This window comes from Hemiscyllium ocellatum, chromosome 28, assembly GCF_020745735.1.
Source record: "Hemiscyllium ocellatum isolate sHemOce1 chromosome 28, sHemOce1.pat.X.cur, whole genome shotgun sequence".
Classification (NCBI taxonomy): Eukaryota; Metazoa; Chordata; class Chondrichthyes; order Orectolobiformes; family Hemiscylliidae; genus Hemiscyllium; species Hemiscyllium ocellatum.
Genome location: NC_083428.1, coordinates 55,999,761 through 56,024,128, shown reverse-complemented (window position 1 = coordinate 56,024,128; position 24,368 = coordinate 55,999,761).

Here is a 24,368-nt window from a genome sequence, read left to right as displayed (position 1 = left end):
GGCGAGGGTATGCAAATATGGGGAATGTGGGAAGGAATTTACCTCCCCCTCCCAGTGGGACACTCACCGACACAGTCACACTGCGAAGAGGCCACTCACCTGCCTCATGTATGGGAAAGGATTTACTCCATCTTACAATCTGCTGAGGAAGCAGAGATGGCACAGTGGATTTAGACTCTAAACCTTCTCAATGTGTGAGAAACGATTCATTCAAATCTCCCACCCGCGGAGACATCAGTGCATTCCCATCGGGGAGAGATCATTCACCTGCTCAGTGTGTGGGAAATGATTCACTCAGTGACCTGCTGAAACACCAGCGAGCTCACTCTGGCGGAAAGTCATTCACTTGCTGCCAGTGTGGGGAGAGATTCACTCAAATGCACCACTTGCTGAGACCCCAGTGAGCCCACACAGGGGAGAGGCCATTCAGATGGTCAGTGTATGAGAAAGGATTCAGTGATTCATCCTGCCCCCCTGAGACCCCAGCGAGCCCACACAGGGGAGAGGCCATTCAGATGGTCAATGTCTCTCTGGGCACTAACTCTCCAAAAACAGCAATGTGATAATAAGCAATGATCACCTGTTTTGATTTAAATTATGATCATAGCACTACTGCTTCACAGCACCAGGTACAAGGTTGGAGACCAGCCTTGGTCAATGTGGAGTTCCCACATTCTCCCCATGATAATGTGGGTCCCCTCCAGGTGCACTGGTATCCTCCCACAGTCCAAAGATGTGCAGGTTAGGTGGACCAGTCGTGCTAAATTGTCCACAGTGTCCACGATTGTGCAGACTAGGTGGATCAGCATTGGGAAATGCAGTATTACAGGGATAAAGTGCTCTGGGCGTGATGTTCTTCTGATGGTCGGTGGGAATTGATGGGCCAATGTTCTCCTTCCACACTGTCAGGATTCTATTCAATGATTGAGGATAAAGGCTACACAGCAGGGTGTCCTTGGAGAAGGAGCATGTGGTGTGCATCAATGCCCTCGATGCCTTCAGATAGAGGTGGGCACCACAGATAGAGGTGGGATACAGTGCTCTATCTCCACTGCTGCCCCCTCACCTCCCACTCTATTTCGATTTAGTCCCTTCCCACTCTGTCACTTGTAATGGCTTGCTTTACCCATCATGGGCCTCGTTTATAAATATTCAATTGGTTACACGGATGGTTTACTGCGGGTGATTAACCAAAAGCAAAATGGTGTAAAGATGATTTTGATGGTGGGAAGGTTGCTCAGCTGTGTGTGATAACGTTTCTGGTTCGGAGAAATAGAGGGAAAAACAACACTCCACAGCTCACAGAATGAGAACTGAGAAGCAGTTAAATCAAACCAAAGGTTCAGACAGGGAGGGAATGTTTCCCTGGAGTTTGACTAACTAGAAAGCGATGGTGTCCAGGAGTAGATAGGATTTTGATCTAAAGTGCATTTGAACTTTTAAAAACTATTATATTCAGATAGTTTCAATTCTTTTACTTTTATTTATTGTGGAATAAACTTTCACACAAGGTTTGCAAATTTGTGTTTTTTTAAATGTAAAAGACAATAGTTAAATAAAATCCATTAAACCATCCCTCACTGAAAACTGTTGTGGAAGTGCAATCTCCTGGAGAATCCCTGCCCACTTCTTCCTACCCGGGCTCCATGGCTATATACATACCTGGAAGGTAGCAGCAGGAGGAGGCCATTCGGCATTTCAATCCTGCTCCACCATTGAATAGGAAACAGCTGGCCATCCAGCTCAGTCTCCTGTTCCTGATGTGTTCCAATCCTCTTTTATGACTCTACCTCGAAGAACTATATCTAAGTCCTCCTTTGGTTTCACTGCCTTTTGTTCCAGTGACGTTGCGGTGTTACTGTGTGGGTGTAGGCAGGGGTAATGTGATGGTGCTGCCTCCTGGAGGATGCACTCAGCATCCCTCATCATCCTGCAGTAACAGGAACTGGGTTTCAGCAACTTGAGACAGAAACCATTTCCAGGATAAGGGCATCACTGGCTCAGCCAGCATTTATCCCCCAAGTCTAGTTACCCTTGAGAAGACGGTAGTGAGCTACTGTCTTGAACCATTCACTCAATTTTGCGCAGATAGACCAAAAATACTGTGAGGAGAGTGTGCAGGATTTTAGCCGAGTGATTGTCTATCCTTGGTTCTTAAAATGCTGGTTAACTTAATCATGGTCTGCACATGATTTTGAGATTTCAGTCTGCAAACCTTCACCATCTAGTACCCTGTATAAAGGAATATGTACCGGTTAGAAATTCAGAATAGACAATTCCAATTTCTCTGGAATATCTTTTTCCCCTTTCTTCCCGCATAGCTGTAACCCTCCAGTCCACTCACTCTCTCCCACCATTCTGACACTGCTGCTACTAATGTATACCCTCCCATTTCTCATGGCGCTGCTGATAAACAGATCCATGCCACCACTTCCCATCCCTAGTTAGACTCTGCACCCTTTCTGTGTTCACTTCCTTTCCCTTTAGTTGCTGCAAGTCAATAATGTAACAGCAGAATGAAAGAAAAGGAAATTGAAAGGGAGGTGGCAGATCCTGGGCAGAAGAGATACCTTCAGTCTGGGAGAATGGGTCAGATCCTTCTTTGTTTCCCATTGGTCGATTCCCAGTGTTATGACGAGTTGGGGATGGCCTTTGGCCCAACATGGGTGTGGTGACACTTTGACCTCCCCAACCGATATGTTCGTCCTCCAGCAAATCACAATGTGAAGTACATTCTGTTAGTTCCCCCAAAGCACATGCTCCAAAACCTGCCCACATTTTGTACATGTACAGTGCCGGGTTTCCCCACACACGTGCGGTTCCTGTCTCAGGGATTGCAGGAGTTATAGTCCCCATGAAGCTACTGGAGCCCTGTCTCTGGAAAGTGAATGAAAAGTGTGGACGGGATGGTGTTGTGTATAGGATCCCCATTCAGACACACAGGACCTATGGGCTGTCACTGTGTTTTACTGAGACATCTGCTTCCACAACCTGATTTCTGATGGAAAGAACACAGATTCAGCCAATTGCGGGGCGGGGAGGTTAATAAGGGGTAGCAGATTTTAAGCAGAGGTGGTTCAGTGGCTAGCACCACTGCCTCAAAGCGTCAGGGACCCGGGTTTGATTCCAGCCTTAGGTTACTGTGTGGAATTTACACGTTCTCCCCAAGTCTGCGTGGGTTTCCTCTGGGTGCTCCAGTTTGCTCCCACAGTCCAAAGATATGTAGGTTAGGTGGATTGCCTATGCTAAATTGCCCACAGTGCCCATGCATGTGCCGGTTAAGCCATTAAACATGGGAAATGCAGGGTCACAAAATGGGTGCGTCTGAATGGGATGCTCATCATAGGGCTGGTGTGAACTCGATGGATGAATATCCCGTTTCTGCACAATAGGGACTCTATTCTACTCACATAAAGAAGAATGTACTTGTCTCAATGTGTTGTTAATCTGTTGAATTTCCGATTCAAAATGCGGTGGATGCCAGGACAATGAGTAAATTTACTGAATAGATACAGATGTTGAATTTGCAATGAGTTGAAGGGTGAGAGAGAGCAGGTGGGAAAATCCAGCTGAGACCGAGGTGAGATCATTCATCATCGAATTAAATGGTGGAAATGGTTCGAAGGGCTGCATTGCCTCTCCTGTGTCCAGTGCTCATTTTCTTACATTAGTAGTTGGAAAGCTGAATCCAAACATCACCACATTCACCCAAGGAGGTTTTCGAAAAATGCAGGATAGTCAGGTGGATTAGTGTTCCAAATTTAGATAGTGAGAAATCATGTAGGAGACAATGATTTTGCAATTTTAAATTCAGGGGAGATAGCGATTTATGGTTTTAGACTGTGTAGTACATTCACACCGTCCAGAATGCTCTGTTATGAATATTTATCCTGTACTTTACTACAAAGCCAAGGTCACTGACAACGAAAACCAAAAAAAAACCAGGTAACATCGCCTCACCTTGTAATCTGACAAAAGACTTGTGATAAGTATCGATGAATTTAGAATACAGTTGGAAAGCGGGAAGATTAAATCCAGTCCCAAAATCCTGTGCTTAACCAAAGGAGACTACAATAGGATGAGGCAGGAGTTGGCTAATGTAAAGTGGAAGCAAAGATTTTACAATGGGGCAGTTGATGGACAGTGGAGCAATATCGAAGCAATGTTTCAAGGTGCTTAGCAAAAGTATATATCAGTGAAAAGGAAGGACTGTAGATAAAGGAGTAATCTGCCATGGGTGTCTAAGGAAATAAGTGAGTCTATCAAATTGTAATAGAAGGCGTACAAATTGGCAAAGACCACGGAGAAACTAGGAGATTAGAAAAACTTTAAAGATCAACAGAAAGCTAGCTGGGACTGGGGATAAAAAGTGACGAGTAGCTAACCAGAGGGCCAGAATAGCAGTTGACACTGCTAGAGGGGAACATGTGGCCTATGTAATTGTTGAAATAAATAACTGAAGTCTGCCATCATAGAGATAGTCCTGATAAAGTTAAAAATTACGCTGTGCTTGGAAAACTAGTGCTTCCAAATAAACCTGTTGGACTCTAATCTGGTGTTGTGAGATTTATAACTTTGTCCACCCCACTCCAACACCATCTGCTCCACATCAGAATCCTGACAGACAATCCCACTGAAACTGAAGCGACTGTCAGGTACTGAAGTGAGCCACGGGAGGTGTGGGGGAGGGTGTGTTGTTTAAACACGAAGTCCTGAATTGAACTAGACTTTTTAAACTGCCATTGCCATGGAGATAATCCTGATAACCAGTCTTCATTCAAAGCTACAGACTTTGCTGACATGGACTTGGCTGTGTCTCAGTATTTTTTCCAGACATACTGACATTTGAAATATTCGTCCACGGGCAGAATGAACACCTTTCCTTCCAGCTGAAATGGCCAATGATATTCAGATCGGCACGGATCCAGTAACCATCGGGTCTGAACATGAAATTCAATTTGAATTTCTCATCCACAAATCCACCCTTTCAGTACCCTAAAACAGAGAAAACAAGTCACCAATGTTAGTACACGATGGAACTTTATAAGACGATGATGGTATTAAATTGTAGCTTCCTTGTTCCCCCCAAAGCTTTAAATCTCAGTCTCACAATTTCTCTCTCTTGTTAACTGAAGACCAAACCAATCTCCTCACTCCTTTCCTCCACACCCAGTTTTCACAATCTCTCTCCTCTCCTTGAATTCAGTTACCTAGCTCTTATCTGCAGCCTAAGAACCGAATCAATGATTCTGACACAGACCCTCCCGGGTGTTGGTGAATCCTCCCCCACCCACCCACCAGGGTTTCCTTCCTGGTCGGAATCACATTGGGGAAAAATCAATCTGGAACCTCTCATTTATATTCCCCACGTCCACCCTCTGATGAGAACCATCCTGCACACACTGCTTCCTGCACACTGGCAAAATCATATCTGGTTGAACTGAAATGAACCAAATGAGAACTCTAATTGCAGGCCCATCCTTGTCCCTTCCCATAACATTCCTGAATTTTCACAAAATGTTTTCTGATAAAATCCTCCCCCATTCATACTTTGACCACTCGTCAGGATACCAGGAGAGGGGCTATTCCCGGGGTCCTGTTCCCAGAGTTGGAAGATTGGCAGCCCCATATGATAGATTAATCCCACGCACCCAGAGCCTCCCTCCCTGGCACTGACCCGCCCTGTGGCCAATTGGCCAGCACCACGCCTGTGCACTGGTCTCCCCTTCGACAGCACATGCTCCAGATCACACAGGAGCCCGGTTGATTGACAGCAGCTGCTGCCCAATTGGGTGGAGGGGGCCAGGCTGGAGGACGGGGACAATGCGATTGTAAACAATGAATGAACGAGTAGGGGCACGGGGGATTGACAGGTCAGTGAGAGACAGGAGCAGTTTAGCAGCAGGAGGGGATCCTGGACAAACTGAGCAATGGGAGAGGCTGACAGGAGAGAAACTACAGAAAGATTCTGTTAAGATTCAGGCAGAGACAGCTGGGAGACAGTATGGCCTGGTGGCTTGGGCACGTTTTTTAATCAGCCTCTTCAAAGATGCTGTTACTCAACTCTGAACCTGATCCTCCTGGTCCAGAGGCGAGGACACTACCACCATTTCTTGGTGAGCTAGTGGAAAGAAGGGAAGATGTTCTCAATCTCACTCACATGGAAACTCCATGAGCTCATCCCACTGATTGTCTACTGGGGGTGGGGGGGGGGGATTGAGGAGACAGAGCAGATGGGGTGGGGGGGTGTTAGGGATATAGGGACTGTCTTTCAAATGGAACTCACCTGTGTTGGTGATATTAACAAGACTCAACACACAGTCACTAACACAAAGCTGGTGTACGTGAACTTTATCCAGAATATTAACACCAATAACTGGGTGACGCAGACCCCCAGTGCACACAGTTACGTCCTGTATATTATTAACAGCTTTGTGTGTGAGACATCACATCTCATGAACTTGAGTCAGTTTTTTGAAGAAGTAACAAAAAGAATTGATGAGGGCAGAGCAGTGGTCATGATCTACATGGCCTTCAGTCAGGCGTTTGACAAGGTTCCCGATGGGAGACTGGTTAGATAGGTTAGATTTCATGGAATACAGGGAGAATTAGCCATTTGGATACAAATCTGGCTCAAAGGTCGAAGCCGGAGGATAGTGATTGAGGGGTGCTTTTCAGGCTGGAGGCCTGTGACCAGTGGACTGTCACAAGGATCGGTGCTATGTCCACTGCTTTTCGTCATTTATATCATTGACTTGGATGTTAACATAAGAGATATTGTTAGTAAGTTTGCAGATGACACCAAAATTGGAGTTGGAGAGGACAGTGAAAAAGATCAGCTCAGAGTACAAGGCATCTGGATCACATGGGCAAATGGACTGAGGAGTTCAGTTTAGAAAAAAATGTGAGGCGCTGCATTTTGGAAAAGCAAACCTTAGCAGGACGCAGACAGTTAATAGTAAGTTCCTGAGTAGTGCTGCTAAACAAAGAGACCTTGTTATGCAGCTTCATAGTTCCTTGAAAGTAAAGTCGCAGGTAGATAAGATACTGAAGGCGGCAGTTGGTCTGCTAGCCTTTATTGGTCAGAGTGTTTAGTATAGGGGTTGGGAGGTCATATTGTGGCTGTACAGGACTTTAATTAGGCAACTTTTGGAATATTCCATGCAATTCTGGTCTTCCGATCAGAAGAATGTTCTCAAACTTGAAACGGTCAGAAAAGAATTACAAGGCTGTTTTACCTGGAATGTCGGAGGCTGAGGGGTGACCTCATAGAGATTTATAAAATCAGGCCGGGCATGGGTAGGTTAAATAGACAACGTCTTTTCCCTGTGGTGGGGGAGTACAGACCTAGGGAATAGGGAAATGAGGGAAGGCAGGGATGGGGTGGCAGAGGGTGGGGAGACAGAGAGGCTGGCGGGATAGAGAGGGTTGGCACAGAGAAGGGGGAAGAGAGAGATGGGGAACAGACAGTGGGGACAGAGGAAGGAACGGGGACAGGCGCGGGGGGGGCAGACAGACAGAGAAGGGGAGACGGGGGGAACAAACAGATAGGGGAGACAGGCAGAAAGGGGGAAGTTGGAGAGAATTTTTACAGATCAAAATTCAACCCTGTTGCTGTTTTCTCTCCATTCCCTTCAATCCCTCTGAAGGGCTCAGAACAACTGCATAGTTCCTGCAAAGTAGAGTTTCAGGGAGATCATTTGTTGACAATTGGGATGTTGACCATTATTGGTCAGGGCACTGATTAATAAATGGACTGGATTCAATTCCACTGTCTGTGTGGTGTTCGCACGTTCTCCCAGTGTGTGTCTGCATTGCCTTCCTGCGGGTGCTCTGGTTTCCTCTCTCAATCCAAAGTCTTGCAGGTAAGGTGGATTCGCTGTGGGAAGGGAAAGGTTACATGGTTAAGATGGGATGCTGTTCCGTTGATTGGTATGGTCTCATGGGCTGAATGGCCTGTTTTCACACTGTAGGGATTCTGTCACTGAGTATAGAAGTTAGCAGGTCATGTTGCGGCTGTATAGGGCATTGGTGAGGACAATTTTAGAATACTACATTCAATTCTAGTCTCCCTGATTTCAGAAAGATGTTACCACATAAACTCAACCTCAATGACAAGTTCCTGGGAAATGTTGACGAATAAACAGACCGTGCAATGTGGGGTGATAGTTCCTTGAAAGTGGGGTTGAAGGTAGACAGGTCGCTGAAGGTGGTGTTTGTAATGCTAGCTGTTATGGGGCAGTGCATTGAGTATAGGAGTTGGGAGATCATGTTTCGGTTGTACAGGTTATTGGCTCAGCCACTTTTGGAATTTCCATACTGCTTTCAATTCCAGTCTCCCTGCTATAGGATGGATGTTGGGAAACTTGAAAGAAATCAGAAAAGATTTACAAGGATGTTGCCAGAATAGGCTGAGGCTATTTTCCCTGGATCACTGGACGCTTGAGGTAGCATTGTTGAACTTTATAAAATTATGAGGAGCAACAATAGGGTGACTAGTCATGGTTTCTATTTTACCCCATGGTATGGGAGTCTCAGAGTAGAGAGCATAGGTTTAACATGAGAGGGGAAAGAGTTCAAGGGGATTTGGAGGCTTTGGGGAGGGTGAAAACAGGTTTAACAGGATGTTGTCTGGATTGGGAGAGGTTGGAAAAACGTGGAGTTTTGTCGTTGGCAAGTCAGTAGCTGCGGGGTAACCCGAGAGGCACAGAGTGAATAATGTGAATCTTTTTTCCAAGGTGGAAGTGTCAAATTCTAGAGCCACACATTTAAGGGGAGAGGGGGCAGTTTAAAGGAAATGAAAACCAAAACAACTGCAGATGCTGTAAACCAGAAAGAGAAACAGAAGTTTCTGAAAATGCTCAGCAGGCCCAGCAGCATCTGTAAGAGAAATTAGAGTTAACGTTTCTGAGGAAGGGTGACCAGTCCCGAAACATTAACTGATTTTTCTTCACAGATGCTGCATGACTTACTGGGCATTTCCAACAACATCTGTGCAGCTTTAAAGGGAGATATGTCAGGCAAGTTTCTGAAGCAGAAAGTGGTAGTTGACTAGAATGTACTCTCCTGGGAGATGGTAAAAGCCAAAACAATCACAACGTTTTTGAGGCATTTGGGCAGACATAAGCAGGCATGGGGTGGCAGGGATATGGATCATGTACAGGCAGATGGAATTAGTTTGGAATGGCATCATGATCCACACAGACACGGTGGGCTGATTACTCTGGTGCTATAACTGTTATGTTTTCCAAAGGGAAGAATGTCTTTTGAAGAAGTAACAAAGGATTGATGAGGGCAGAGCGGTAGACATGTTCTACGTGGACTTCAGTAAGGTGTTCCGTAAGGCTCCTCATGGGAGACTGGTTAGCAAAGTTAGATCTCATGGAATACAGAGGAAACCAGCTACTTGGATACAGAACTGACTCAAAGGTAGAAGACAGAGTGGTGGAGGGCTGCTTTGCAGACTTGAGGCCTGTGACCAGTGGAGTGTCACAACGATCGCTGCTTGATCCACTACTTTTCGTCATATATAGAAATTACTGGGATGCGAACATAGGAGGTATGGTTAGTAAGTTTGCAGATCACACTAACATTGGAGGTGTAGTGGACAGTGAAAAAGATTACCTCAGAGTAAAATGGGAACTTGATCAGATGGGCGGATGGGCCGAGGAGTGGCAGATGGAGTTTAATTTAGAAAAAATGTGAGGTGCTGCATTTGGGATTTATACACTTCGGGAGAATTGCTGAACAATTCTTCTTGAAAGTGGAGTTGCAGGTAGATAGAATAGTGAAGGCAGCATTTGGTATGATTTACTTAATTGGTCAGAACATTGAGTACAGGAGTTAGGAGATAATATTGCGGCTGCACGGGACATTGTTTAGGCCGCTGTTGGAATAGTCCATACAATTCTGGTTTCCTTCCTATCAAAACAATATTGTGAAACTTGAAAGGAGTCAGAAAAGAATTTCAAGGATGTTGCCAGGACTGGAGGATTTGAGCTACCGGGAGAAGTTGAAAAGGCTGTGTTCCCTGGAGCATCAGAGACTGATGGATGACCTTATCGAGGTTTGCAAAATCATGAGGGGCATGGATAGGGGAAATACACAAGTTCAGATGGTTGGTATAGTCTCATGGGCCGAATGGCCTGCTTCCACCTGTCGGAACTTGGTCACTGAGTATAGGAGTTAGGTACAGTTGTGGCTGTACTGGGCATTGGTGAGGCCAGTTTTAGAGTACTACATTCAATTCTAATCTCCCTGATTTTGGAAAAAAAATGTTACAACAATAGGACTCAACCTCATAATGACAAGTTCCTGGGAATGTGCCAGAACAAATACACTGTGCAGTGAGTTGATAATTCCTCGAAAGTGGGATTGAAGGTAGACAGATCAGTGATGGTGGCGTTTGGTATGCTAGCTATTATTGGACAGTGCATTGAGTATAGGTGTTGGGAGATCATGGTTCGGTTGGACAGTATCTTAGCCAAGCCACTTTTGGAATCCCCAGACTGCTTTCAATTCTGGTCTCCCTGCTACAGGAAAGATGTTGGGAAACCTGAACAAGTTCAGCCAAGATTTACAAGGGTGTTCCCAGTATTGGAACATTTGAACCATAGAGAGGGGCTGAGGCTATTTTCCCTGGAGCAAGAGATGCTGTGGGATGGCATTATACAGATTTATAAAGTTGTGAGGAGCAATAACATGATGCCTAGTCAGTTTCTTTATTCCCACGATAGGGGAGTCCAAAAGCAGAGGGCATAGGTTTAACGTGAGAGAGGTAAGACTTCAAGGGGACCGTAGGTACAACTTGCTTGGTACATGTATAAATGAGCTGGTTGGCATGGACGATTCGGACAGAGGGTTTGTTTCCATTCTGGACATCTCTATGACTCTGTTTTACAAAACTTGAGGAGGGTTTCAGAAAATATCTGCAAAGTTATTGTTAGGACTGTGGAGTTAAAGGGAAAGGCTGAATAAGCTGGGGCTTTTTCCCCACAGCGTCAGAGACTGAGGGGTTACCTTACGGAGAAGCGCAGACAGGGTGAATAGCCAAGGTCTTTGTTTCCACCCAGTGTCGGGGAGTTAAAAAATAAAAGGGCATTGGGTTTTAGGTGAGAGGAGAAAGGTTTCAAATGGACCAGAGGGCATAACGGTTCACTCAGAGGTTGGTGAGCGTATGGAATGAGATGCTATAGGAATGATGAACGCAGGTCAAATTAAATTTAAAAGGCGTCTGGAGGGGTACATGAATAGAAAGTGTTCAGAGTGATATAGAGCTGAAAATGCGTTGCTGGAAAAGCGCAGCAGGTCAGGCAGCATCCAAGGAACACTAAATTCTACATTTCGGGCATAAGCCCTTCATCAGGAATGAGGAAAGTGTGTCCAGCAGGCTAAGATAAAAGGTAGGGAGGAGGGACTTGAGGGAGGGGCGATGGAGATGTGATAGGAGGAAGGAGGTCAAGGTGAGGGTGATAGGCCGGAGTGGGGTGGGGACGGAGAGTTCAGGAAGATGATTGCAGGTTAGGAAGGCGGTGCTGAGTTCGAAGGATTCGACTGAGACAATGTGGGGGGGAGGGGAAATGAGGAAACTGGAGACATCTGAGTTCATCCCTTGTGGTTGGAGGGTTCCCAGGCGGAAGATGAGGCGCTCTTCCTCCAACCGTCGTGTTGTTATGGTCTGGCGATGGAGGAGTCCAAGGACCTGCATGTCCTTGGTGGAGTGGGAGGAGGAGTTAAAGTGTTGAGCCACAGGGTGGTTGGGTTGGTTGGTCCGGGTGTCCCAGAGATGTTCTCTGAAACGTTCCGCACGTAGGTGGCCTGTCTCCCCAATATAGAGGAGGCCACATCGGGTGCAGCGGATGCAATAGGTGATGTGTGTGGAGGTGCAGGTGAATTTGTGGCGGATTTGGAAGGATCCCTTGGGGCCTTGGGGAGAAGTAAGGGAGGAGGTGTGGGTGCAAGTTTTGCATTTCTTGCGGTTGCAGGGGAAGATGCCGGGAGTGGAGGTTGTGTTGGATGAGGGTGTGGACCTGACGAGGGAGTCATGGAGGGAGTGGTCTTTTTGAATAACTGATAGGGGAGGGGAGGGAAATATATCCCTGGTGGTGGGGCCCATTTGGAGGTGGCGGAAATGACACTGTATATGGAGGTTGGTGTATATGGAGGTTGGCGGGGTGGTAGGTGAGAACCAGTGGGGTTCTGTCCTGGTGGCGATTGGAGGGGCGGGGCTCAAGGGCGGAGGAGTGACAAGTGGAGGAGATGTGGTGGAGGGTATCGTCGATCACGTCTGGGGGTAATCTGCAGTCCTTGAAGAAGGAGGCAATCTGGGCTGCACGGTATTGGAACTGGTCCTCCTGGGAGCAGATGCGGCGGAGACGAAGGAATTGGGAGCAGATGCGGCCAGAGGGATATAGGCCAATTCTCCCAAATGGAGCTGGATCAGTTTAAGATATCTGGTCGACATGGACGAGTTGGACTGAAGGGTCTGTTTCCGTGCTGGATAACTCTGACTCGAAGTGCCTCAGCAAAATGGTGGAAATTCACAATACAAAACAAAAAGCGCTGGAGATCCTCAGTGGGTCAGGCAGCATCTGAAATGGTGACAGATGCAGGAAACATTGCAGCTTTGAAGTAGTGTTGAGATGATCACACCAAGCACTATAATATCGATTACGCTGAGTGCCAGAACGTGGGACTAGAATAAATAGGTATTTAATGACCAGCATGAATAAAATGGGGCTAGAAAGCTGACGTTCTGGGTGAGGACTATTCATCAGGACTGACAAAGGGTCCCGACCCAAAACATCAACTTTCCTGCTCCTCTGATACTGCCTGACCTGCTGCACCTCCCCAGGTCCACATTGTATAGATTCTGACTTCCAGCAATGCCCACATCTTATCCATACTGGTCATTGTGTTCAGTTCAGGCAGCATCAGTAGTGCTTGGTGTGATCATCTCAACACTTCTTCAAGTGCACTATCTGCCAGCGCCTCTACTTTCGAGGGATTATGAACCTGCACTGCAAGGTCTCTTTGTGCAGCAACATTCCCCAGGACCTGACCATGATGTGTATCAGTCCTGCTAAGCTTTGCTTTTCCAAAATGCAGCACCTTGCCTTTATCTAAATTAAACTCTATCTGTTACTCCTCAGCCCATTTGCCCATCTGATCAAGATCCCATTGTAATCCGAGGTAACATATTCCATTGTCCGCTACGCCTTCAATTTTGGTTTCATCTGCCAACTTACTAACTATACCTCATATGTTCACATCCAGATCATTGATATAAATGACAAAAGGCAGAGGGCCCAGCACCGATCCTTGAGGCACTACACTGATCACAGGCCTCCAGTACAAAAAACAATCTTCCACCACCATTCTCTGTCTTCTAACTTTGAGCCAGCTCTGTATCCAAATGGCTAGTTCTCCCTGTATTCTGTGAGATCTAACCTTGCAAATCAGCCTCCCATGAGGAACCTTGTCGAACGCCTTAATCCAATCCATACAGATCACATCTACCGCTCTGCCCTCATCAATCCTCTTTGTTAATTCTTCAAAAACAGCTCAATCAAGTACGAGACAAGTGATTTCCCACACACAAAGCCATGCCGACTATCCCTAATCATAGAACATAGACAAGTACAGCACAGAACAGGCCCTTACGTCTACGATGTTGTACCGAGATTTAATTCTAATGTAAAACATAGTAATTTAACCTATGCACCTCTCAACTCACTGCTATCCATGTGCATGTCTTGTCCCCAATGACTTCGCTTCCACCACCACCACTGGTAACGCATTCCATACATTCACAACTCTGTGGAAAAAACCTACCTCGGACCCGTCCTTTATACCTTCCTCCTAATATCTTCGTAGTATGACTTCTCAAACAAGTCAATCCTGCCTGGGGAAACATCTCTGTACACCTCTATCAGGTTTCCTCTCTTCCCCTTTTTCTCCAGAGAGAAAGGTCTGAGCTTATTCAAACTTTCTTCATACAGGAAGCCTTCCAGTCCATGAAGCATGCTAGTAAACCTTGTTTGTACCCTCTCCAAAGCCTCTGTACATTTCCTATAGTATTGAGAACAGGACTGGACACAAAATTCCAAGTGTGGTCTCACCTGGGACTTGTAGAGCTGTAGAAAAACCTCACGGCTCTTAAACTCTATCCCCCTGTTAATGAAAGCCAAAAAAACATTTGCTTTGTTAACAACCCTGTCCATTTGGTTGGCAACTTTGAGGGATTTATATTCTTGCACACCAGATCCCTCTGTTCCTCCACACTGCCAAAAATCCTATCTTTAATCCTATATTCAGCATTCAAGTTCGCATTTATCTAGGTTGCACTCCATCTGCCATTTCTCAGCCCAGCTCTGCATCCTGTCTATGTTACGCTGCAGCCTGCAGTAGCCCTCTATATTATCGACGACACATCCAATCTTTGCGTCATCGGCAAATTTACTAACCCAGCCATCAACCTCCTCATCCAAGTCATTTATAAATCCTACAGAGACCCAAGAACAGAGCTCTGCGGGGACCCCTCTCAACACTGTCCTCCAGACAGAATACTTTCCATCTACAACCACTCTCTGCCTTCTGTCAGCCAGCCAATTCTGAATCCGGATAGCCAAATCTCCCTGTCTCCCATACTTGCTGATTTTATGGATGAGCCTACCATGGGGAACTCTAACAAATTCCTTGCTGAAATCCATTTATAACACATCCACTGCTCTGCAGTCATCGACCTGTCTTGACACCTCCTCAAAGAACTCAATAATCACACTATGCTTTGACAAACTGTCATAAATTCTAGCCCTCAGAATTATTTCCACAACTTTGCTGACAACAGATGTAAGACTGACTGGTCTGAAATTGCCACCAATTTCCCTATTTCCCTTCTTGAAAAGAGGAACAACATTCGCCTCCTTCAAATTCTCCGGTACGACTCCAGTAGAGAGTGAGGAGGCAAATATCCTCGCCAGCGGCTTAGCAATCTCCTTTCTCGTTTCCTAGAGCAGCCGAGGATAATTCTGGTCTGGCCACGCAGACTTATCAATCTTAATATTTTCCAAAATTTCCAGCACATCAGTTTCATCAATCTTGATCTGTCCTTGCTTTTCCAAATACATGTAAATCCTGTCCCTCAGGGTTCCCTCCAACAGCTTGTCTGGCACCGACGTCAGGGTCACAGGTCTGTAGTTCCCGGGCTTGTCCAAACCGCCTTCCTTAAACAGGAGCACCACATTAACCAACCCGCAGTCTTCTGGCTCCTCAGCTGTGACTAAAAATAAAACAAAAATCTCAGCAAGAGGCCCAGCAATCACTTCCCTTGCTTCCTACAAAATTTTAGGGTACACCTGATCAGATCCTGGGGATTTATCCACCATTATGCGTTTCAAGGTATACAGTACCACCTTCTGTGTAATATGGACATTTGTAAAGATGTCACCATCTACTTTCCGACATTCCATAACTCCCATGTCCTTCTCCAAAGTAAACAATGATGCCAAATACTCGTTACGTCTCTCTCCTCCAACCCCATCCTTAACCCTATTTGCCAAAGCTGTATCCTGTCCCTTTTTTGCCCTCCTGATTTCCCTCTTCAGTATACGACTACTGCTGTTGTGGTTCTGCTCGCCGAGATGGAAGTTTTTGCTGCAAACGTTTCGTTCCCTGGCTAGGGAACATCATCAGTGCTGTTGGAGCCTCGTGTGAAGCGCTGCTTTGATGTTTCTTCCGGTATTTATATTGGTTTGTTCTTGCCGCTTCCGGGTGTCAGTTTCAGCTGCAGTGATTTGTATGTGGGGTCCAGGTCGATGTGTCTGTTGATGGATGTTCTTGCCGTTTCCGGGTGTCAGTTTCAGCTGTAGTGGTTTGTGTATGGTGTCCAGGTCAATGTGTCTGTTGATGGAGTTTGGGGATGAATGCCATGCTTCTCGGAATTCTCTGGCTGTTCTCTGTCCGGCTTGTCCTATGATAGTGGTGTTTTCCCAGTCAAATTCATGTTGCTGGTTGTCTGAGTGTATGGCTACTAGAGATAGCTGGTCGTGTTGTTTTGTGGCTAGCTGATGTTCATGGATGCGGATTGTTAGCTGTCTTCCTGTTTGTCCTATATAGTGTTTTGTGCAGTCCTTGCATGGTATTTTGTAAACTACGTTAGTTTGGCTCATGCTGGGTATTGGGTCCTTTGTTCTAGTGAGTTGTTGTCTGAGCGTGGATGTTGGCTTGTGTGCTGCTATGAGTCCTAAGGGTCGCAGTAGTCTGGCTGTCAGTTCTGAGACGCTCCTGACGTATGGTAGAGTGGCTAGTCCTTTTGGTTGTGGCATGTCCTCGTTCCTCGGTCTATCTCTTAGGCATCTGGTGATAAAGTTGCGTGGGTATCCGTTTTTGGCGAATACCTTGTATAGATGTTCCTCTTCCTCTTTTCGCAGTTCTGGTGTACTGCAGTGTGTTGTGGCCCTTTTGAATAGTGTCCTGATGCAGCTTCGTTTGTGTGTGTTGGGGTGGTTACTTTCATAGTTTAAGACTTGGTCCGTGTGTGTTGGTTTCTTGTGTACCCTTGTGGTGAATTCTCCGTTGGGTGTTCTCTCTACTAACACGTCTAGGAATGGGAGTTGGCTATCCTTTTCCTCTTCTCGTGTGAATCGGATTCCTGTGAGTGTGGCGTTGATGATTCGGTGTGTTTTTTCTATTTCTGTGTTTTTGATGATTACAAAGGTGTCATCAACATATCTGATCCAGAGTTGGGTTGGATTTGTGGTATGGCTGTATGTTCTAACCTTTGCATAACTGCCTCTGCTATGAGTCCCGAGATTGGTGATCCCATGGGTGTTCCGTTGATTTGTTCGTATATCTGATTGTTGAATGTAAAGTGTGTGGTGAGGCACAGGTCCAGTAGTTTAAGTATGCCGTCCTTGTTGATAGGTTCGGCCTCCTGTGTTCTGTTATGTATGTCCAGTAGGTTGGCTATTGTTTCTCTGGCTAGGGTTTTGTCAATTGAAGTGAACAGTGCCGTCACGCCGAATGATACCATGGTTTCTTCTTTGTCTATGTGTATTCCTGATGACGTCCAAGAATTCCTGTGTTGATTGTATGGAGTGTTTGGATCCGCTGACTAGGTGTTTCAGTTTTTATTGTAGTTCTTTGGCCAGTTTGTATGCTGGTGTCCCTGGTAGTGATACTATGGGTCTGAGTGGGATGTCTGGTTTGTGTACTTTGGGTAGTCCATAGAATCTGGGGGTGTTGTTGCTTTCAGGTTTCATTCTTTGCTGGTCCGCTTTGGTTATCTGTCCGTTTTTTTTGTAGATTCCTTAGTGTGTTGTTTATTCTATTGGTGAGTTGTGGTGTGGGGTCGGAATCCTTCATTTGGTAGGTGTTGGTGTCTGCGAGTAGTTGTTGTGCTTTACTGATGTAGTCTGATTTATCTAGGATGACCGTCATTCTGCCTTTATCTGCTGGTAGTATGATTATGTTTTTGTCATTTTTCAGTGCTTCCCTCTCCTTGGTGTTGAGGTTATGTGTTTGTCGTTTTCTTATCATCATGGGTACTACCGTTTGTCTCACTGTTTGTTGTGTCTCTTCTGTCAGTCCGTTGTTCCTGAGTGTGCTTTCTAGTGCTGCTAGGAAGTCTGCTGTGTTGGCATCCCTGTGGTTGTATTTGAGTCCCTTGGCCAGTATAGTTCTTTCCATGTCTGTGAGCTGTCTGTGGGAGAGGTTTTTAACCCAGTTGTGTGTTGTAGTGTCCTCCTTTTTGTGTGTTAGTTTGTCCATTTTTTCTCTTAGTGCTGTTTTTTTTTTGCGGAGTGTTGTCCTGTTCTGTCCTATAGTGATAGCCTGTTCTATGGTCCGGGTCCATTCCTGATTAGTGGTTTTTGAAATTAACGACTTTTGGCGCGCAATTTCTTGCTTGTATCTGTGCAGTCGGTTGTGAGCGTCTGTGATCATTACCTGGACCATCCTGAATCCGTTCTTCTTGGCCGTTTCCCTGGCTTGTGAGTTATTTACTGGAGGTCTGTACTTGACACATTGTGGAAGGATTTGTTTTTTTCTGCATTCGTGGAGGAACCGGAGTTGTTCATATGTTGCGCTGAGGCGGTTAGTGCAGGATTCCCATCTCCTGGCTTGATTCAGCGTTTCTCGCCCGTAAGTGTTTAAAATCTGATTGAAGATTTGTAGCTCGGGTATCCGTTGTTGTGGTTCTGCTCGCCGAGATGGAAGTTTTTGCTGCAAACGTTTCGTTCCCTGGCGAGGAACATCATCAGTGCTGTTGGATCCTCGTGTGAAGCGCTGCTTTGATATTTCTTCCGGTATTTATAGTGGTTTCTTCTTGCCGCTTCCGGGTGTCAGTTTCAGCTGCAGTGATTTGTATGTGGGGTCCAGGTCGATGTGTCTGTTGATGGATGTTCTTGCCGTTTCCGGGTGTCAGTTTCAGCTGTAGTGGTTTGCATATGGTGTCCAGGTCAATGTGTCTGTTGATGGAGTTTGGGGATGAATGCCATGCTTCTAGGAATTCTCTGGCTGTTCTCTGTCCGGCTTGTCCTATGATAGTGGTGTTTTCACAGTCAAATTCATGTTGCTGGTTGTCTGAGTGTATGGCTACTAGAGATAGCTGGTCGTGTCGTTTTGTGGCTAGTTGATGTTCATGGATGCGGATTGTTAGCTGTCTTCCTGTTTGTCCTATATAGTGTTTTGTGCAGTCCTTGCGTGGTACTTTGTAAACTATCTCTAGTAGCCATACACTCAGACAACCAGCAACATGAATTTGACTGGGAAAACACCACTATCATAGGACAAGCCAGACAGGGAACAGCCAGAGAATTCCTAGAAGCATGGCATTCATCCCCAAACTCCATCAACAGACACATTGACCTGGACACCATATACAAACCACTACAGCTGAAACTGACACCCGGAAACGGCAAGAACATCCATCAACAGACAGATCGACCTGGACCCCACATACAAATCACTGCAGCTGAAACTGACACCCGGAAGCAGCAAGAAGAAACCACTATAAATACCGGAAGAAACATTAAAGCAGCGCTTCACACGAGGCTCCAACAGCACTGATGATGTTCCCTAGCCAGGGAACGAAACGTTTGCAGCAAAAACTTCCATCTCGGCGAGCAGAACCACAACAACGGATACCCGAGCTACAAATCTTCAATCAGAATTTAAATACTCCTACTGCCTTTATACTCGAAGGATGTTTTGGATTGGAATAAATACAAAATATTGCATCTTGATTAAAAAATAGGCAGGATTTACACTCATTAAAAGTCAGGCCATAAGAGGTGATATAGGACAAAGAGACCTCGGTGTTCAGATTTTTGAAGTATGTGTCACATGGAGACAGCGTGGTTAAAAAGGTGTTTAGCACATTTATCTTCATTGCTCAGGCCTCAGAGTATCGGAGTTGGGATGGGATGCTAAGGTTGCACAGGATGTTGGGGAGGCCTTTTCTGGAACACTGTGCCCAGTTCTGGTTGTGCTGTCATTGCAAGGATATTATTAAACTGGAGCGGGTTCAGAAGAGCTTTACCAGTAGGTTAATGGGAATGGATGGTTTGAATTTTAAGCAGAGTCTAGATAGGCTGGGACTTCTTTCACTGGAGCGTAGGAGGCTGAGGGGTGACCTTATTAGAGATTTATAAAATCCTGAAGACTATCAGTAATGTGAACAACAGGTGCCCTTTCCAGGAGGGGTTGCGATTGAAGACTGGGTACATACATTTTAAAGTGAGAGGAGGAAAGCTTTAAAACGACGTTTGGGATTTTATTTTTTGTTTTTGCATTGAGAGTGGTTCACATATGGAATATACTTGCAGAGGACGTAGCTGTGAATGCAATTACGATTTCAGGGTGGCACAGTGGCTCAATGGCTAGCAGAGCTGCCTCACAGCACCAGGGACACAGGTTCAATTCCTGCATTGGGTGACTGTCCATGTGGAGTTTGGATATTCCTCCCCATGTCAGCGTGTGTTCCTCCAGGTGCTGCTGTTTCTTCCCACAATCCACAGATGTACAGGGTAGGTGAACTGGCCTTGTTATATTGCCTGTAGTGTTCAGGGATGATTGGGTTTAGTGAATTTGTAAGGGGTAAATGTAAAGTAAAAAGGGTAGGGGAATGGGACTCAAAGAGGAAAAACATTTGGACCTGTATATCGATAGGGAATGCTGGGATGGATTTGGATCAACTGGAGGCAAATGCGATTAGTTCAGTTCAAAATTATGGTTAACATGGACTGGTTGGACCGCAGGGTCTGTGTCAGTGCTGTACAACTTTATGACTCTAATGCTCGCTACCTCTGTAAATTCCTGTGTGCTCGGAACTATCCCTGTCAATGCCACCTCATCCAGCCTTACAACTCTTCCATATCTCAATAATTCCTCTCCAGCCTCAAAACCCAAAAATTTCTATCATAAATACCTATCTCTGTAACATCCTCCATCCTCAGAATACTTTCCAACTTTCATGTCCTCCAGCTTCATTATCCTCCCTATCTCTAATCCCCTCCCCTCTCTCAAAACTTTGCGAAATGTGCCTTTCTTTATTTCCAGTAAAAAGTGAGGTCTGCAGATGCTGGAGATCAGAGCTGAAAATGCGTTACTGGTTAAAGCGCAGCAGGTCAGGCAGCATCCAAGGAACTGGAAATTCGACATTTCGGGCAAAAGCCCTTCATCAGCCCTTCATCCTTTATTTCCAGCCTCCAGGACACCAAATTTTTATTTCTCATTTGATGATGGCCGTTTCTGATTCCTGAGCTGAGCTTCTGAATTTCATCTTAAAACTCTCTGTCTCACTTACCTCCCAGAAACATCGACCAACCATGTGTCATCTATTCTAGTTTCACCTTTTCTGACCTGATGTGCAATGGAGCCTGTCATATTCCTATAATAAACATCTCAGCTTTATACGGAACAGAAAAAGACTCTGGTCATCCATCTGTGAGAAAGAAAATTAACAGCGAACTATCCTGATCTATTTTCCAGTACTTGTGGAAAAGTCTCATCTATCATGGCATCGCAAGTGCACATTAAATACATCTCAAATGTTTTCGGGATTTGTGTCTCCCACCATTACAGAGAGTAAGGGTTAGTGCAACTGTTGCTCTATGACATCACCCACAGGAACACAGAGCAGCTGGGTCTGTGCAAACCAGAGATCACCCACACATTGGGAAGGATGGCAGGGTCCATGAGAGGGGGCATAGAAGATTTACTAGGATGGTACAAGGAATGGGGGATTTTAGTTGCAGGGACATGGGTGTTAATGGTAATATCAAGAATATCCACCTACAATAGATGGACTCTCCTTTCTAACCTCTCCCCTTGCCTGGGCTGGGTAACCTACAGGTTAAACCCACCACCAGTCATTTCTCCCTAATGAGAAAGCAGCCCTATGGTCTGCTAGGACAATACTGCCTTTACCTTTTACACAGTGATGACACTGTGTCTCTGGGATGGGGAGAGGGAATGCTTAAGGTGGTGTATGGAAAACCACTCAGGTACAGTGCTTTGTCCTGAAGGATGTCCACTTTCTTTAATATTGTTGGGGGCTGCACTGATGCAGCCAAGTGGAGAATGTTCCAACACAATCCTGATGTGTACCTTATAGAGAGCAAACAGACATTGGGGAATCAGGGGTTTGGGGAAACTGAGGTTGTTCTCCTTGTAGCAGAGGAAATTGTGGCTGCACTGTGACAGAGGGGTTTACAGAAATTATACATTAGAATAGTCAACCTTACATTCATCAGCTCATCATAAACTGTTGACAAGAATATATGAAAGACTTGGGGGAGATCTATTGACAGGATGGTTTGATTCAAAGGAGAACTTTTATGCATCAAATAGGAATGAGTTGGAACACAATACTCACAACTAAATGCAAATATCCAGGTCATGATGAATTGAGTAATTCTGTCAGAGTTTGGTGTTACAAATACTGAGGTTGCCATCTGAATGTCCACCTGTAATACAAGTTTATAAAATCCGTCACTGTCAGATCAGGTTAGAAACTCGCACCATCTCCTCCTCCTGGCCCAGGATGACTGGACTCATTACCCCTTTTGGAGGTCAGCAGTCAATTCAGGGGGAAATCTATGTGTGTTTCTATCAGTTTCCGTCTTGGGACTTCATGTGACTAAACAGGGCAGATCTTTGACACATGGGAGAGAATTTTCCAAGTGTTAGTGAGATGTGGAGAGCAGGATTTGCTTCTTCTTCTTTCTTTCCGTGCTGCTGCTGTGCCTCATCAATAAGACATGGGGTGTGAAAGGCCCCTGCAGCTTGATGGGCAAGTTGTCATCATTCTGACCAATGGGCAGTAAGTTCCTCCCAGTCATTCCATAGAGTATCCCTTAAAAGACAGGAACTCTGCATGCTTCCCACTGTCCAGTGCTCCCAGGAAATGTTTAGAAGAATGATGGGGAAAATCTCCTCGGAAAGGCATAACAGTAAAGTTCCAAAAGGATTATAAACAGTTTACACAGAGGGATTCATTGGAGAAGTTGTCAACAAGTTGGAAAATGGAGTATAACTTGGGAAAATGTGAATTTGTTCATTTTGGAAGAGATAATAAAAAGAACCGAGGACTATTTAATTGGTGGAAACTGTAGAAAGCGGCACCACAAAGGTAAATGTGCAGGAAACAAAGCAAGCTAGCACAAAGTTACAACAGGTCATCAGGAAGGGGAATGGAATATTGCTCCTGATTTCAAGGGATTTGCAGTATAAGAGTTTGAAGTATATACCTGAGAGCAACTTTATAAAGTGCGAGTGAGACCACATCTGGAGTAATGAGAGAAGTTTTGTTCCCTTTATTTAAGGTAATACATCACTTCATCGGAGGCATTCAGAGAAGATTGACTGGGATTATCCTTGGTTTGAAGGGATTCTCTTTTAAGAAAAGGCTGAAGAAGTCGGGACTCTACTCACTCGATTTGGGAAGAATGAGAAGTGGACTCTTTTAAACGTATAGCCTTCCTAAGGGGTTTGTCAAGGTAAGACTGACAGGATGTGTCCCAGCATGAGGGAACCTAGAACCAGACTCTGGGTCAGTCGCAGAATCAAGGGTTCTGTTTTAGTTTTGTCAACTTTAATGCAACACCAATACGGGTAAGGGGTTTCAGTAGCAATGGAGCTGGGGCGAGGGGGAGACAAGCAACATTTTACAGATTGGAATTCCTGGTGCTTATGATCGTGTAGATGTCTGATCAGAAGGTCACCTTGGGGTCAGAATAGGAGAGCAATATTGTGAAGAGTGTCGTTCTGCCTCAGTTCCCAGTGAGAGAGAGGGGCTCAGCAGTAAGGGAAAGGAATTTGTAACAGCAACTGAAGGCAATGGGTTTAACCATTGCAATGTTTCATTGGAGGAAATTGCAGCTAATCGATTAGTGGGAGTGTGGCAAGCAGTTTGATAACAGAATAAAAGTGGAGCAATGGAGAGGGATGATGGGGAGGTAGAGCTGGACATTGCCAGTGTACATGTGAAACCTAACAGTGCTTTTGGACGATGTCACCTCCTGGCAATATGTAGGTGAGAAACTGGAGGGACCAAGGATAGATCCTTGAGGGACACCAAATACACCAAATTCAGAAAGGAAAGGGAGAGTGGAGATGGAGAAGGATTTTCCAGCAATATTAGTTAGTAGCAGAATGGGTGAGCAGGACATAACCAGAAAAGACAGTCAGAACAAGGAACAATATCTGTGAATTGGTGAGGGGGAGTGATGCTGCTGCTGATGATGATGATGATGAGGAGGAGCCTGACTCCAAAACTGCTATTTCTACATTCGTGAAATCACCCAACCCCACCCTAGTCTCAGCTAATTTACTGAAATACTAAAATAATTTAGTGAATCTGTGTTATATCCAGACTTCATTATTCAAACACACTCCTGGCCAGCCTCCCACATTCAACTTATATATAATCTCAAGAATATCTAAAACTCTACTGCCCAAGTGCTCACTTGCTCTAAAACTTTTTGATCCAACAAAAGGCTCCCATTTACAAGCAACTTAAAATTCTCTCCCTTGATGTAATTCCTGGCTGTGAACATCCCTGTCTCCCTGCACCACACAACCTGTGAGACCTCAACAACTCATTTCTTTCAGACTCCCAACGATGTGTTTATTCATTGCTTCACTAGATTGGCTGTTTCTACTGTTGCCAAGGCAACACGGTCTGGAATTCCTATCCTAACCCTTTCATATCTGTTTTTCTCCTTTAAGGTATTCCCGAAAACCTGCTTATTTGGCAATTCTTTTGATCACCTGACCTAATATACCCATCTGTTGCCGAATGTCAGAAATTATCAATAGTATTTCTGTGAAATTATAAAAATGATAAAAATACAAACTGTTGTTGA